At 45.2% G+C, this 17417-nt stretch overlaps 1 protein-coding gene across 2 annotated transcripts in view; it reads right to left on the bottom strand.

The window, feature by feature from the left end:
* Positions 1 to 16085, bottom strand: part of ARHGEF3 (Rho guanine nucleotide exchange factor 3) — a 303880-nt gene extending 287795 nt beyond the window's left edge. The window contains exon 1 of one of the 2 annotated variants that reach the window (XM_072785778.1): positions 16007 to 16085. The gene's annotated coding sequence lies outside the window, so the exon portion shown is untranslated. The remainder of the gene's footprint in view (positions 1 to 16006) is intronic. The other variant, XM_072785777.1, reaches the window with a different exon arrangement.
* Between the last annotated feature and the right edge of the window lie 1332 nt (positions 16086 to 17417).

Below are 17417 nucleotides of genomic sequence, written 5' to 3'. Positions count from 1 at the left end.
CCATGATGGGCCCAGCCTGGGTACCCCCCAGGCTTGAGAGAATGGGGACTCCTTCCAGAGGAAAGGGAGGGAAGAGAGGAAAATGCCCAACACGATGCTCACTGTGGTGTAATCTACCATAGAGACAGATTGGAAGCTGCCCCATAGTACTGAACAAAACAAGGTTAAATAAATGAAGTTGCTACATCCACTTAGTGAAGCATTATGTAGCTATTTAACAAGTAATAGTCACGAAGATTATCTAGCAACTTAAAAAAAAGAAAAGAAGAAAAAGTTTGTACAGGAATGCCTGGTGGGAAAAGACAAGAGATACAGATATACACATACCTACCTATATGAACAGGTAAGAAAAAATACGGGCAAGAGTTGTATTATAATGGAAGAATCATAAATGACTTTGTATCTCTATTTCCCCAATCTTCATTTATTGATTCAACAAATACTTACTGAGTGTCTACTTGGTGCCAGGTGAGGTGCTAGGCATATGGCAGGAAAGAAAACAGAAGAGAAAACCCTGTGCTTATGGAATTTACATTCCACTGAGGAAATCAGACAAAAAACAAGATGAATAAGCAGAATATCCTCTATGCTGGATAGTAACAGGAGTTAGGAAACAAAAATAAACCAATGAAGGGAGAGAGGGATATTGGGGAGGGTGGTAGTAGTTTAGATACGACAGTTAGGGAAGATGATATCTGAGTAAAGGCTGAAGGAAGTGAAGGGCCAAATTCTGTCAACATCAGGAAAAGAGAAATCCCAGGCAGAGGCAGCAGGAAGCACAAAGATCCCGGGGTGTCCAATTAGAGGAGAACATTGAGGCTAGTGTGACTCAGTTGGAGTTGGGGTAATGAGGGGAAGAGCAAACTAAGGAAGGAGTAATAGGAGAAACATGGCCAGATTGTGGGGGTCCTGTAGGCCACTGTGAGGACATTAGCTTCTGCTCTAAGATGGGACCCCTTTGAGGGTTTTGAGCAAAGGAATGGTAATCTACCCACCGCTTTAGGAGGATCCCTCTGTGAACTAAGAACAAGCTGGAAGGAGGTAAGGACAGAGGTTGGGAGACCAGCAAAGAGATCGCCACAGTCACTCAGGTGAGAGTGAACTGTAGCTTGGACAATGGGTAAACAGGGGCCACATTCTGGGTTTATTTTAAAAGTATGCACAGTGTGATTTTCTGATAAGAGTGAGGATAAAAGACACAAGAGTCAAAGATGACACCCCAGGCTTCAGGTCTGAACAATCAGAATGATGGAGTTGCTGTTAACTGGCAGGTGGTTAAAAGACCAAAGTAAGATACCCTGGAAATCAGATAAAGATAGAGCTTTAAAGAAAATGGTGTCGGGATCCCTGGGTGGCGCAGCGGTTTGGCGCCTGCCTTTGGCCCAGGGCGCGATCCTGGAGAGCCGGGATCGAATCCCACATCGGGCTCCCGGTGCATGGAGCCTGCTTCTCCCTCTGCCTGTGTCTCTGCCTCTCTCTCTCTCTCTCTCTCTGTGACTATCATAAATAAATAAAATTAAAAAAAAAAAAAGAAAATGGTGTCAAACACAATTGGTTGCCAGGTTGGGTGGGCGTGGGGCCAGATAATAAGCCATTGGGATGAGCAACATGGCAGAACTGGGCAAGAGACGTTCATGAGGGGAACCCAAACCTGGTGGGAATCATGGGTTCCCAGGAGGACAGGGCAGCAATATTATTCCACTAGCCAAAAGGTGGGAACAACCCAACAGCCTTCAACGGATGAATGGATAAACAAAATGTGGTATATACATACCATGGAACATGACTCAGCCTTAAAAAGAAAAGGAATAATGACACGTACGACAACATAAATGAATCTTGAAGACATACAGAGAGAAATAAGCCAGCCATATACACATAAAAGACAAATATTTCTGTTGATGCCACTTATATAAGGCACCTAAAGTCAATAAAGTCACAGAGAAAGAGGAGAGTGGTGGTTACCAGGGGCTGGGAGCGGGGGTGGGTAGAAATGGAGAATTGATGGGAACAGTTTCCATCAAGCAAGACAAAAAAGTTGTTGCATAACAATATGAATATGCTTAATGCTACTGAACTGGACACCTAAAAATGGTCAAGATGGTAAGTTTTATGTTATATGTATTTTATTACAATTTTTTTTAACAAGTGAGAGGGGAAGGGAAGCAAAGAAATAGAATCAGCAAGCCCAAACAATTCTTTCAAGAAGTTTTGTTCTAAACTGAAGAGAAATGGTGGCATAACTGGAGGAAGAAATAGAGTGAACAGAGGATTTTGGTTGTGGGGTTTCTTTTTTAAGTTGGGAGAAATAACAGTATGTTTGTTTGCTGATACGACTGATTCAGCAGGCAGTGTTCTCAAATGCTTAAATTACTTTCAAACCAAAAGCTATATTTTGGGGTGATGAAAATGTTTTGGAATTAGAGAACTGTAATGGCTGCACAACCTTACAAATATACTAAAAACTACTAAGTCACACACTTGAAAAGAATCAACTTTATGGTATGTGAATTATACCTTCATAAAAATAAGAGAAAATGAAAAAATAATGAATTTAATATTGTCTGGATACCACGTTCTCATAGACAGCATGAGTTCCCACCCAAACAGCCCCAGAGAGTTCCCGTGGCCAGCAATCCACAGGTCACTTGGTAGCTTGTGGTGCAGGAGAGGGGAGCAAAGTCTTCCAAGTTTAGGCTGAGATACAAATGCTACATCAGCACACACAGCCGGACAGAGAAATCCACTGAACCAACACCCGCTGGCTGCACATAAATGGCTCTATTTACTTAGAGCCATGAACTCTCAGGTCTCTGGTCTAAAAGAGAAATGTTAAGAAAAATCCATTCAACTCAAAGCAAGAAAATCTGCACCTGCCACCCCCTCCCATCTGCCACCCCATGCTGGGCTTCTCTAACTGCACGGGAACCAGGGACGGGCTTATTTGGCAATCATCATGGGAGAGGGAGTTGTTTCTGAAACACCCTTCTATTTGTAACAATATCACACTCAAGCTTCCCACTGCCTTTTTCCTTTCTTCTGAACAACTTCAAACAGTATCTTACTCTGTTATACTTCATTTTATGTGTCAACTTGTCTAGATCATAGTGCCCAGATATTTGATCAAATGTTATTCCAGAAGTTTTGTGAAGATTCAAGTTTGTTTGTTTGTTTGTTTTAGATGACATTAACGTTTAAATCAGTAGACTCTGAGTAAAACAAATTGCTCTTCATAATTTGGGTGGGCTTGGTCTAATCAGTTGAAGGCCTTCGTAGAACAATGACTAACCTCCCCTAGCAAGAAGCAATTCTGTCAGCAGGCCGCCTTTGGACTTGAACTGCCTTTCCTGGGTCTCTAGCCTGCCAGCCTGCTCTGCAGATTGCAAACTTGCCAAGTCTCCACAATCACATAGAGGAATCGCCACTTCCTTAAAATAAATATGTATCTCCCTCTCCCTCTCTTGCTCTGTATATGTGATAATATATACATATACATATCATGAGCGAGAGGAAGAGCATACATGCTGTTGGATAATATATATATTCTATACCATAGATCATCATACATTATATACTTCATATATTATGTATGTACACATTATATATCACTATAAATTATATATTACAATATGTATTATATATTTTTATATATTAGACATCCTGTTGAATTTGTTGGTTTTGTTTCTCCGGAGATACTGGACTAATACACCTCCAAAACAACTTACTTTCCATCGGAAATTATTCCTTATTATCTATACTTGCATGAAATTGCAAGTCATCAGATGATTAAGGAGATAAAAAAAAAAACCTACATGGGGTGCCTGGGTGGTATAGTTGGTTGAGTGTCTGACTCTTGGTTTCAGCTCAGGTCATGATCTCAGGTTTGTGGGAGCAAGCCCCACGGCAGACTCTGTGCTCAGTGTGGAGTCAGCTTGGGACTCTCTCTCCTCTTCCTTGGAGATGTATATATATATACTCTTGGGTGGCTCAGCAGTTCAGCATCTGCTTTTAGTCAGGACGTGATCCCAGGATCGAGTCCCACATCGGGCTCCCTACATGGAGCTTGCTTTTCCCTCTGCCTGTGTCTCTGTCTCTGTGTGTGTGTGTGTGTGTGTGTGTGTGTGTGTCTCATGAATAAATAAATAAAATCTTTAAAAAAAGGAAATATACATATATATCTTACATATATTGACTAAATGAATAAATCCTTTTTAAAAATTAGAACCCCCCCCAAAAAAATTAGAAACCCACAAAATACAGCAACCTAGGAAGAATAGTATCTATGTATTGATCAAAGCCATCATAATGGGGATGCCTGGGTGGCTCAGCGGTTAAAGCGTCTGCCTTCGGCTCAGGGTGTGATCCTGGGGTCCCACGATCGAATGTCACATCGGGCTTCCTGCATGGAGCCTGCTTCTCCCTCTACCTGGTCTCTGCCTCTCTCTCTATGTGTCTCTCATGAATAAATAAATAAAATTTACTTTAAAAACTATCATAATGGATGTACATGTTTTTAAATGCAACTTTAAGTTAAATAAGTGGTATTAATTTTATATCTATTTTGTATCTATCTTTTCAATATATAACAACTCATTAGGATATTAAGAGTCACCTGGTTGGCTTAGTTGGTAGAGTGTGTGACTCTAGATATCAAGAGTCTATTAAAGTAAACTCCACATCCAGTGTGGGGCTTGAACTCATGACCCTATTCACTCACAGTGTGACCCTGGGCAAGTTATCTCTCTATGCCTTTGTTTCTTCATCCATAAACGGGTATCATAATATCCCTTCCATGAGGTTTTTATGAGGATTAAATGAAATAGTACATGTAAAACACACAGCAAACCGTCTAGCACAGTGGTTTTCAAACAGTAGGTTTTGCCCTATGCATGAAATAACTCTAGTGGGTCTCACAGCCATCATTTTTTTGAAAAGTATAAATTTGTTAATTTTGAAAAGAATGATCAGAGGATGCGAAACATACATTAGGTAAGTACTGTCTCACCAAACTGTTGTTTCAGATACGCATATGCTGGCATGCACGTGTGTGCTCACACACACACACACACCAGGTTGTAGTCTAGATTGATGTCTTACAACAGATCACAGTCAAACACAGGTAGGAAAGGCCAGACTCCACCACATAATAAGTGCTCAGAAGAATTTGGTAGCATCATCATTATTATCTCATTCAAAAAGATAATATAACTTTCTTTATTAGTGTAATAAAACAGAATTGCTCACCCCGGTATCAGTCCTGCCACTCATTTACTGCAGTGCTGTTTAAGAGTCACTCTAGCTCCTAAAGTCATTTGCCAATTCTCTCTCCTCAAAGGCCCCGGCGGTCATTTAAATATTTTCTGACTCACAATGCTGGCCAAAGATTAGTGAGGCTCTGCCCAGCCCAGGACGTATGAAATAGGAGTGATCTGTTGAGAAAACCACTTGAGTTTGCAAGACTGCATAGGGCTTTTGTAAAATTAAAGCCATGCTGGAGAGAAACAGTTCCCCACACCCCCACATCCCCCCTTTGAGAGATGTGTCATAGAAAGAGGTTACACAAGGGCAGCTAGGCTGCATCTTCTGAGACTGGAACTTCAGCTCTGTAACATGTTTCCTTATTCTGGACTTGGGTTATATCATTGTGTTTTTCCCCTAACTTTCCATGTGCACATGCATGCACACACTCCCCTCACTAAAGAATGGAAATAAAATCCTTATGAACTGCTTGATCTAACAGATTGGGTAAAGGGAACCTGCTAAACCAAAGGAACTTGGGTTTTGAAGATCTCAAAATAACTTGTGTTGCACAAAAATTTTTCCCCTCCAGAAACAAACTAGAAACTCTGCGCAAATTAACACTTTAATTGCTTTTTTTGAGACAACGGTGATAAACAACTCCAATCTCTCATACACAGTAGCACCATTTTGTTTAAAATGGAGCCCCTCACCCCTGCTAAGAGCACGCTGAGGTAGAATGGATTTACATTTCCCAATGTAGTTCCTTGGGTTGTTCCCTCAGTTTGGAAAACCAGATTCCTATTGACACACACATAGGTGCTTCACTTGTTATTTCTTCTTCTGTAAGAAAATAGTTGTGACTTGTGACAAACCATGACATTTGGAATTCAGAAGTGCAGGTAGAGGTGTAAACTAATCTTCTAATATAGGATAGTATCCCTTTCTTATTTTTATCCCATTCTTCAAACCATGATGCCACTTTGATGGGAGGTGGTAAAAATTGCTTTAGCAGCAGAACCCTTTCCTTAAATGAAATCCTACCCATTTGCCCAATAGATGAAACAAGTTAAAAACGTGGCCTCACTCCAATACCTTCCACCACTCCCTGGTGCTTCCAGGGTTGGGGTGGGGGGCAGTTCTCACCATGATTCTCAAGTACGAAGGCAGGGGAGTATGGGAGGATCTTTAGAGATCTCCAACATGCCCTCAGATAAAGGAAAGCCAGGTCTGCCATATGCTCGCTCAGTCAGTGCCAGATGCACTCCCATTTCACACATTCAGGAGTTAAGTGTTTCATCCAAGGTCTCTAGACTTAGATCAGACACTACAATATACTTGTCACTTTCTTCAACAAGGAAAAGAGACACTGGTATCCCCAGGTTTTTGTCTTTGCAACCTGAAGGGTAGAACACTGAGTGTCAACCCATCAATGGACAAGTGATGCATTGCATCAGGATCTGTACTTAATGTCGTTAAGCTAGCAAAACTCCCCACCAACCTCCCAATTCAACACAGTCCCTATTAAAATCTCAGCTACCTTTTTTGTAAAAATTGACAAGCTGATCCCAAAATTCATATGGGATCCAGAATAGCCAAAACAATTATGAAAAGGGACAAAGTTAGAAGACTCACACTTCTCAAAAAAAAAAAAAAAAAAAAAAAAGACTCACACTTCTCAATTTAAAAACTTATTACAAAGCTACAGTAATTAAGACAGTGGTATGGCATAAAGATAGACATATAGACCAATGCACTAGAATTAAGAGGGCAGAAATAAACATGCACATTTATGGCTAATTCATTTTCTAAAAGGTCATCAAGAGATTTCAACAGGAAGAATAGTTTTTTCAACAAATGGTGCTGGGGCGGTAGGATATCCACATGCAAAAGAAAGAAGTTGTACCTCTACCTTACATCACATAAAAAAATTAACCACAAATGGATCAAAGGCCTAAATCTAAGGGCTAAAAACTATAAATGTCTTAGAAGAAAATTGGGGCATAAATATTCATGACCTTGATTAGGCAAACATTTCTTTTAAGTATGACACCAAAAGTACAGGCAATTTAAGAAAAATGAATAAACTGAACTGCATCACACTTAAAATTCTAGGCTTCAAAGAATACAACCAAAAAAATGAAAAGGCAACCCACAAATTAGGAGAAAATATTTGAAAATTATGTATCTGATAAAGGACTAACTTTAGAATATATTAAGAACCCTTACAAATCAATAATAAAGACAATCCAAGTTTTAAAAATTGGCAAAAGATTTGAAAAGACATTTCTCCAAAGAAAATATACAAATGGCCAATAAGCACATGAAAAGATATTCAAACAATACAATGCTAAAGAACAAAGTTGGAGGACTGCCACTACCAGACTTTAAGACTTATTATGAAACTATAATAATTAAGATAGTGTGATATTAGTAAATAATAGACAAACAAATCAATGGAAAAAAACAGAGAGCCCAGAAATGGACTCTCATATACACTGTCAACTGATCTCTGACAAAAGAGCAAAGGCAAAACAATGGAGCAAAGATAATCTCTTCAACAAATGGTGCTGGAAAAACTGAATATCCACATGCAAAACAATGAATCTAAACACAGACCTTACACCCTTCACAAAAATTAACTCAAAATGGATCAGAGACCTAAATGTAAATTGCAAAACTATAAAACTCCTAGAAGATAACATAGGGAAAAACCTAGATAACCTTAGGTATGGTGATGCCTTTTTAGCTATAATACCAAAAAAACACAATCCATGAAAAAAATAATTTATAAACTGGACTTGACTAAAATTTAAAAGTTCTGCTCTGCAATAGATAATTTCAAGAGAATTACAAGACAAACCACAGACTAGAAAAAAATATTTGCAGAAGACACGTTTGATAAAGAACTGTTATCCAAAACATACAAAGAGCTCTTAAAACTCAACAATAAGAAAACAAACAACTTGAATTGGAAGTGGGCCAAAGACTTTAACAGACACGCCACCAGAGAAGACAGATGACAAGGAAACATATGAAAAGATGCTCCACATCATATGTCATCAGGAAAATGCAAATTAAGGCAATAAGATACCACCCCACCCCTATTAGATCGGCCAAAATCCAAAACACTGACAATACCAAATGCTAGCAAAGGATGTAAAATAACAGAAATTCTCTCATTTGTTGCTGGTGGGAATGCAAAATAGTACAGCTACTTCGGAAGACAGTTTGGCGGGTTTCTTACAAAACCAAACATACTCTCACCACACAATCCATCAATCACACCCCTTGGTATTTACCCTGAGTTGCTGAAAATTTCTGTCCACACAAAATCCTTCACAAGGGTGTTTATAGCAGTTTTATTCATAATTGACAAAACTTAGAAGCAACCAAAATATTCTTTAGTAGGTGAATGGATAAACTGTGGTCCATGCAGACAATGAAATACTACTCAGCACTAAAAAGGAATGAGCTCTCAGGCTATGAAAAAATACAGAGGAACTTGAAATGTATGTCACTAAGTGAAAGAAACCAATTGCTACCTACTGTATGATCCCAACTCTATAACATTCCAGAAAAGGCAAAACCATGGAGATAGTAAAAAGATCAGTGGTTGCAGGGGGCAGAAGGATTCTTAGGACAGTGAAAATATTCTGTAGGATATTATAATTGTATGTATAATTATCATTATACATTTGTTCAAACCCACTGAAGGCACAACACCAAGAGTGAACCCTTAGGTAAAAAAATATGGACCTCAGACGAACACGTTGTGCCCGTGTAGGTTCATCTGGTCAGTGATGCTAATATTGGGGAAGGCTGTGCATGTGTGAGAACAGAAGTATAAAGGAAATCTCTGTACTTTCCTCTCAATTTTATTATTAAAAGGAAAACCAAAACTAAAACTGCACTTCAAAAAAATTTAAAAAAAAGATATTGAACACCACTAGCCATAGGGAAATGAAAATCAAAACCATGATGAGACAACACTTCACATGCACTAGGATGGCAATTTTTTTTTTAGATTTTTTAAATTTATTTATTCATGAGAGACAGAGAGAGACAGAGACACAGGCAGAGGGAGAAGCAGGCTCCATGCAGGGAGCTTGATGCGGGATTCGATCCCAGGATCTGGGATCACGCCCTGAGCCTAAGGCAGACGCTCAACCGCTGAGCCATCCAGGCATCCCGGCAATTATTTTTTTTAAAAAGGATGTAGACTAAAAGTGTTGGTAAGGATGTGGAGTCATTGAAACTCTCAAACATGACTTGTGGGATTGCAAAGTGGTACTGCCACTTTGGAACACAGTGTGGTAGTTCTTCAAAATGTTAAACATAGAGTCACCATATGACCTGCAATATCACTGCAGGTATATACCTGAGAGAACTGAAAATACAGGTCCACACAAACCTGTACACCACTCCTCCCTTAGGGGAAGAGAGGGTGTAAAAAGAGGGGAGATGTATACAGAGAAAGCACTCTTGGAGGAAAAATTCATTGGAGAACAATGCGTATAAAATGAGCCCATAAGGGGTGGCTCAGTTGGTTGGGTGTCTGACTCTTGGTTTTGGTCCAGTCATGATCTCAGTCATGAGATCGAGCCATATATCAGGCTCCATACTCAGTGCAGAGTCTGTTGGAGAGTCTCTCCCTCTCCCTCTCCCTCCCCTCTGCTCACAAGTGTTCTCTCTCTCTCTCAAATAAATAAACAAAACCTTTTTAAATTTTTTTTAAAATGAGCTCATCACGTTGGTTTTTTAAAGATATCACAGGTACACACACCTGCACATGAAAACATAAGAGAAATATACAATCAGCTGATCATAAATGTTCTCTCTGGAAGCAAGCCAGGGATAAGGCAGGTGGAACTTCATTTTTTACTCCACAATTTCTGATTTGTTTGCATTCATGTACATGAAGAATATAGCCAGGGTTTCTTGTGCAAAGGAGCATTTCCTTTTCTAGTCAAAAGGGAAGGAAAGAGTGAAGAGCCCCTGGAAGTAGGCAGTGTGCGAGGTTCTACAAATTGACAAGAGTGAAAAGCATTCCAAGGAGTAGAACAGCAGGTGCAAAACTGTGAAGGGGAAAAGCCTCTGAGGTATTTGGAGGGCCACTGGGTTCAGCTCCGCTGGAGGGTCTAGCAGATGACCTAGGCCTGGGTGTGGAGAAGATGAACCAGAACAGTCCACTGAAGTAGCCACGTTCTGAGGGCCATGGGTACATGGAGGCCACCACTGTAGTGGAGGAGGCCTGGGAGACGATGGGACAGGAGGGTGGGCCATGGTGAGCAGAGAGTCTCATGCCATTTCACACCTAGCACATGTCTCACCATAAACTTACCCTTGACTCTACTAACCAGATTTGGCTCCTAATACAATAGTCTCCAAAAACCATAGCACCCACCCCTGGAGAAGCTTCCAAACCTGAATGAAGAACTCCCAGTGTGTTTGAGCAAACCTTTCTGAGCACAGCACAGTGACAGAGTGACCTGTGTCCATTTTAGGTCACCAGATAATGACCACAGCCAGCCCTACCTGCCCAGGAGCTGTTGATGGGGATACTCACTCTGCTCATCAATCTCCACAGCAAACTCATGAGGTACAGCCAAGCACCATCCCCATGTACAGATACGGAAACTGAGGTTAGGAGAGGTCAAGCACTTTGCTCAAGGTCACTCCACTAGTAACTTATGCTGGAGCTAGACTGGAACCCCAACCACCACTTCTAACACCTCCAGACACATCAGTTTGCCTTAAAGTCAGCTCGTGTACTGGGTGACCACCCCAGCTTCCAGGATAAGACTAAGCTCAGAATTGAAGATGAATTCAGAGCCTGGGGTTCTATCAGCAGGAGCAGCAAATCCCAACACACAGAGTTATCACATGCTGGCTGGAAATGGAGGTGGATTGTTGGGACAAATAACAGAGTTGAGCCATTAAATAACTAGCTTGTTCTTTAGCTAGATGAGCCAGGCAAGGTGCCAAGCTGCCTACTTGTCCTTCATCTCTGGCCGATGTCCCCAGCCTCTCTTTTCAGAGTATTCGGTTTTGACTTGGGCCACATGTCCAGCTCTGCCCTGACTTGAGGTTCCACCTTGGAAAAGTCAGGAGACACCTGGGGAAAGAAAGCTATGGTCTCTTCCAGCCTTGTCATTCCGTGGCCACCAGAGATCCTGGAGCATCCACTTGACACCTCAACAAATCCTCACCATGCCAGGGACTGAGAAGTTGGTGGGGGGCGCCTCTGCCCTCTCAGAGATGACATTCTGCAGGGGCTGTACACCAAAGCAAGGCCTGCCAGAGCTATTTAAAAGCACCCAATTCTCTTCACATCATTGAATCAATCCTCTGGAAAGATCCCCCTCACTTCCACCTCCCCCGATACAATTGAACAGAGTTCCAGAAAGACACAGTTGGCAAGTTATTCATCACATCCCACCTCACTTTTCTTGGTCAGGAAGATGGGGTTACTAAGAGGGTCTGTGTCAAAGGACAGTTCTAGATGATATATGAGGATGTCAGTGCAGAGCCCAGTAGCACAAGGCACAGCCATTCCGATCGACTGGCATTTACTGAGGACTTCTATGTCAGTTCCTTTTCCACACAATACTCCAAAATGTGGGCACACACACGTGTGCTTGCACACACACTGCTATAACCAGTGAGAATCTGGCATCAGGGCACCCCGGGGGCTCAGTGGTTAAGCATCTGCCTTTTTGGCTCAGGGGTCCTGGGGTCCTGGGATCAAGCTCCCCGCAGGGAGCCTACTCCTCCCTCTGCCTATGTCTCTGCCTCTGTGTCTCTCGCAAATAAATAAAATCTTTCAAAAAAAAAATCTGGCATCATTTGAGAGCTAGTAACTCTTTATCTGGACCTTTGCACATGCTGTTCCCTCTTCCTACCATCCCCCCAATAGAAGTCACTTGTAGCCACCCCTTTCTTTCCTTAGATGTCACTTTTTCCAAGAAGCCTCCCTGTCATGCCTCCTTTATGCTTTGTTAAAAAGCATCAAATAATCAACCAATAAACCACTCAATGGAGAGAACTGAAAGCATGCACCTCCTGGTTCATGATCCTATACATTTTCATCACTTCATTTTTTTCCATCAAAGCTTTGCTAAGAAACTACTTTCCCTCTAAGTGGTTCCCACCAGGTGATGAGGTGTTTGGAATCAAATGACATAAAAGAGGAGGAGGTCCATGGCCAGAGTGGTGAGGCGAAGCAAGTCTTACTATGTGTAAGGTTATACTTCCAGCAGTGCCCCCAAGGCTCATACTCACTGCCCAGCTGGCAGTTTCAGGAAACACTGAAACACTGAAACATCACTGCAGGTCCCTCTGGAAAGGAAGGCACAAACCTTCTGGTCAACCATGAGAGCACATGGAGCCGAGATCTTAGTCCAGGCACCTGCTAGGATCCGTGGAGGAGGTGAGGGAGGTTCCTCACTTCCCTTCCCCCTTCCCCAGTGAGACAGACTGTGTCCTGGGCTCTAGAGCTGGCTGGCCAAACCAAGAACTCAACCACCACCTTGGGGTCCACGTGCATGCAACTGTCTTCTCTTAGATATCCGCAATCCCTCATTCATCTAGGTTTCTGCTCTGGATCCCCTTACCCAGTTTCATCTCTTTCTTACGTTGACCACATTCCCTGATATCACATTATAGGTCTAGCTGTCGATTGTCCATCTCTGCCACTGGGATGTAAATACCACAAGGGAGGAACACTTCATGATGTGGTCTTCATGATGGTTCTGTGGCCAGTGTCAGACCCCTCCCTCCATAAATGATTCTTGAATAAGTTGAGTAAGTGAGTTAAGCAGCTAAGGCACGTGTAGAAATATGACTCCAAATAACTATAGTCTTCCTCAGTCTTTTTTTTTTAAAGAAAAAATGTACCCGTTTTCATAACTGAATAAATGATGTACACTAAAGTGAAGAAGAAAGCAAAGCTTACTTCCAAACCTCTCCACAACAGACCCTACTCCACCCACCACACTGGTGATCTCCCACACAGCAATGTGAATGGACTCAATTAATTAGAATCATATATAAAAGCATTTCATTTTCACTCAAGTTTCAACCTGTTCAACCTTTGCGAAGTGATATGATTCAGAAAATATTTGTACAAACCATTCAGATAATGTAACCAAAGATTAATTTTTTTATATATATCTAGGGTCAGGGCACCTGGCTAGCTGAGTTGTGAGTTGTGAGTTTAAGCCCCATGTTGGGTGTAGAGCTTACTGAAGAAGAAAAAAATGTTCTTCAGCCTCACCACACTTCACTCAGTGGATGCTCATTCATTCTGTCACGAAGGGACATTTATTGAGCATCTGCTGTATGCAGGGGGTCAGGGGTCAGAGTTCAGTGGTAAAGAGGGCAACACCCCTACCATCTTGAACTACATTCTCCTGGGTGGATGCAGTTAATAAACCCATAAATAGATACATGAGTATGACCATTTCAGGTAAGCTCCATGAATAAAATACAATGGGAGAATGTAGCAGGTACTGATAGGGGGACAGAATGGTCAGGAGAATCTTCTCTACAGAGGAGACATCCAAGCTAAAGGGAAAGATAGAGCCAAGCCTGAGATGAAGTGGAAGAAAAGTGTGCTCAGCAGAAGGAAGAGCATGTGCAAAGACTCTGAGGAGTCTCCTGACAACCTGAGCTCAAATTTCCATGAACTGCATCCCATCCTAATGGCCCCACCACGGCCAACAGTTCCTACTTCGTCAGCTTGCCTTCTCCTTTCCCTGACTTCTTTATCAGATTTTCTCAAGTTAAGGCAGACTTGAATTTTCCACTGGGAGGTGTGCCCTGAGCAAGGGCACAAAGCAACATGTGTACACCTCCACCTCTGGGAGACAGAGGTAATGCTGACACCCTGATGCCGTAAGCACTTGGGCCTGCTCCTGTACAAAGGGTAAGAATTCCCCACCAGCAGGTCAGAGCCCCCTTTGGTGCAGGGGCGGGGGGGGGGGCAGGCCCTTTGCAGACTATGATGAAAAGGGAACTCTGTGGAAAAATATGCACCTGTGCCCTGAGGATCTCATGTCAATTTTGGGAAATCCCTGGAGTGACAGGTTCAGAACTCCTGCCTGTGGTATTAACACCAAAAGAAAGAAGCTAAGCTGGTGCAGGCTTCACTGGTGGAGGGGACAGTCTCCTGGAGGTTAGTGAATAGAGGAGAACAGACAAGATTAAGTCCTTGGCCCCTCACTACACTCCCACACTCACAGAGATTAGATGATGTCAGCCTATTGGGGTGGGGGTGGAGCCCAAGATCTGAAGGAATTCAAGTGGAACCTCATCCATTCCCCCTCACAGAGGCAAATATCCAGTCCCACCCTAGAGCTTCCAGGGAAGGTTAGAGACCCCATTTCCCAGCAGCGTCCTTGACAAAGGTCATCTCTAATCTGACATTCTGAGACACGTTTTGCAAAAGGCTGCTCAACTATAGGAAACTAACTGCAAAGCCCAAGTGTTCCAGTGCTGAAGGGGACACCACTGTGTGAATAACTCCGGTTCTTAGCAAAAGATGGAGCAAGAACCTGCCCACTCCCCTCACCGGGGAGCTGGGCACATGGATGCCATGTTAGACAGATGACAGCCATAATAATAGCAAGAACAACTAACATAAGTAGAACTTACCCTATATCGGGCACAATTTTAAGAACTTTAACCTTACACAACCCTGAATTTGTACTTTTATCACCCCCCCTCTTACAAATGAGAAAACTGAGGCATAGATGGGTGAAGTAACTTGCCTGAGACCATACAGCTAAGACAAATTTTATAGAAAAGCCCCCTTCTTCCACACCCCAACCGAGAAAGAAGGCACATACACCCCGTGTTGCGCATGAAATGCTTTAAAATAAGTTCCTGCCGGTGGTGCATCCAGGACAACTACTATTTGGCAGCTCTCACATCTCTGCCCCGTGCTGGAAGCAAGCCTGGTTCCAGCATTAAACGGAGAAAGGCTCCTCTAGGAACAAGTCGCTCTGTCTCGGCGACATCCAAGTCCAGGATGAAGCTGCCAGTGCAAGCACAGCTCTTCGCTACGGCAGAGCCCAAAGCAGCCCGTTTCCACCCGGCTCGGCCCAAATTCCACATTCAGAAAATGCTCCCCGGTCTCCTGGCTATGAGGCCCCGAGATTCACCCTAAACCCCTGGGGTCCGCCTCCCGCGCCTCTCTCTCAGGATCCCTCTGGCCGCGTAATTTAAAAGATGCAGCCGCCAGCACGAGGGCCCCGGGCGGGCCCGCAACGCGCCCCAAGCCCGGTTCCCCGAAGCGGGGTGACCCGCAGCTCCGCGAGCCACGACGAGCAGCGCCCGACGCTGACCTGTGGGCGCCCCGCAAGGCTGGGGATGAGTCCGAGGGAGAGGACAGGTGGCGCCTCCCTCCCCGGAAGTGGCTCCGAGAACTTTCGCTTAAGAGCTCCGGGACCAAAGTCAGGGGCTCCGGCGCGAGCGGCGGTTCGGGTTCGGGTTCGGGTTCGGGGAGGCGGCGGCACCGCCCACCTGCGCCGCGCGGGCCCCAAGTGCGCTCCGAGCGCCGGGCGCGGGGGCGCAGCAGAGCCCGCTGCGGGCACCGGGACGGGCCACGGCGACCCGGAGGCGGGGCGGGGGTCTCCGGGCGGGGGCTGAGGGCCAGGGGGAGGCCAGCCCCCCGAGAGCGGCCCCCAGCCGTCGGGCCGGCGCGCCGCGAGCTGGGGAGGGTCCGCTGGAGGGGCGGGGTCCCCGGCCGGCCCCCCTCACTCACCTCGGCGCGGCGCGGCTCGGCTCGGCCCGCGGGGCTGGAGGGCGCACGGCTGCGGCGGCCGCGGCGGCTGCGGGGGCGGCTCCCCGGGCGGGGCGGGGCCGGGCCGGCCGGGGGCGGGGGCGGGGGCGGGGAGGCCGGCGGCCACGTGGGCGGGAGGCGGCCGCTGCTGCAGGGCGCTCCCCTCCGCGCCGCGCCGGGGTCCCTGGGAGGACGCGGGAGAGGACCCGGCCCGGGCCCCCCGCTACCTCATCCCGACTCTGGAGGGCGAGTGTACCGGTCGGGGGGAGGGTGTGCAGCCCGGCCCCTGCGCTCCCCGCCCCCCCCCCCCCCCCCACCACCACGGGACGGGCTCGCGGACGAGGACCGGAGCAGGAAGGGCCTGGCCTCGCGGGGGCTGCCCTGGCCGGGGATGGCTGGAGCCTGGGCGTGGGGCCCCCACCCCCTGGGCCCCCCCCCCACCCCGCCCTAAGCCGACCTGCAGCGCGTCGGGTCGCGCCCGGACTGTGGGGGTGAAAGGGAGGACGAGACGCAAGCTGCGCCAGTCCCCGCGCCCCCAGAAAGTCCTCAAGAATCGCAGGTTTGGGGGATCCCTGGGTGGCTCCGCGGTTTAGCGCCTGACATTGGCCCAGGGTGTGGTCCTGGAGTCCCGGGATCGAGCCCCGCGTCGGGCTCCCTGAGGGAGCCTGCTTCTCCCTCTGCCTGAGTCTCTGCGCTCTCTCTCTCTCATGAATAAATAAATAAAATCTTTAAAAAAAAGAGAGAGAGAGAGAGAGAATCACAGGTTTGTGAGCCCACGCAGAGCCGCCTCCAGTGGCCTAGGTCATCGTGCGGAAATAAATTGGGGATCCAATTATTTCCCCCAATAAATTTGGGGATCCAAATACAACTATTTCCTATGTTCATTCATTCAACAGATAAACGCCTCTGGTCCTCGGGACCCCATACAATCAGAAATAAAGAATGCCCTACACTGTATGGCTCTTATGAAAATACAAACCGTGATGGTAAAAATCGGAAATTCACCAGCGGTTGCTTTCAGTGGTGTGCGTTTTATTTTTTATTTTTTTTAAAGATTTTATTTATTTATTTTAGAGTGGGGGAGAAGCAGATTTCCCGCTGAGCAGGGAGCCCGACCCCAGGTTCCATCCCAGGACCCTGAGGTTGTGATCTGAGTCAAAAGGCAGATGCTTAACTGAATGAGCCACCCAGGTGCCCCTGGGTGGATCTATTTTAACATTATATTTAACAGCCTTGTGAGGTGTAGGAATTGTGCAGGCCTGCTTCCCAGATGAAGAAACTGAAGCCTGAAAGAGTGAAGCCAGCCCCAAGGTCAGAGGAAAGAGGAACAGCCCAAGAATCAAGGCTCCTGCCAGGCTGACCCTCCAGCAAGTGGCAAGAGCAGCCTGTGAGT

Source organism: Canis lupus, chromosome 19 (assembly GCF_048164855.1).
Source record: "Canis lupus baileyi chromosome 19, mCanLup2.hap1, whole genome shotgun sequence".
Taxonomy (NCBI): Eukaryota; Metazoa; Chordata; class Mammalia; order Carnivora; family Canidae; genus Canis; species Canis lupus.
The sequence above is the reverse complement of the archived record's forward strand: the minus strand, read 5'-3'. Positions and strand labels throughout refer to the sequence as shown.